Raw genomic sequence first — 515 nt, forward strand, 5'->3', positions numbered from 1 at the left:
CTCCTTTTCCTATTTGGTACCAGTCTGTTGTTTCATGTCCACTTCTAACTGTTGCTTCCTGACCTGCATACAAATTTCTCAAGAGGCAGATCAGGTGGTCTGGTATTCCCATCTCTTTCAGAATTTTCCACAGTTTATTGTGATCCACACCGTCAAAGGCTTTGGCATAGTCAATAAAGCAGAAATAGATGTTTTTCTGGAACTCTCTTGCTTTTTCCATGATCCAGCAGATGTTGGCAATTTGATCTCTGGTTCCTCTGCCTTTTCTGAGACCAACTTGAACATCTGGAAGTTCACGGTTCATGTATTGCTGAAGCCTGGCTTGGAGAATTTTGAGCATTACTTTACTAGCGTGTGAGATGAGTGCAGCTGTACGGTAGTTTGAGCATTCTTTGGCATTGCCTTTCTTTGGGATTGGAATGAAAACTGACCTTTTCCAGTCCTGTGGCCACTGCTGAGTTTTCCAAATTTGCTGGCATATTGAGTGCAGCACTTTCATAGCATCATCTTTCAGG

This window comes from Bison bison, unplaced genomic scaffold, assembly GCF_000754665.1.
Source record: "Bison bison bison isolate TAMUID 2011002044 unplaced genomic scaffold, Bison_UMD1.0 scf7180017864317, whole genome shotgun sequence".
Taxonomy (NCBI): Eukaryota; Metazoa; Chordata; class Mammalia; order Artiodactyla; family Bovidae; genus Bison; species Bison bison.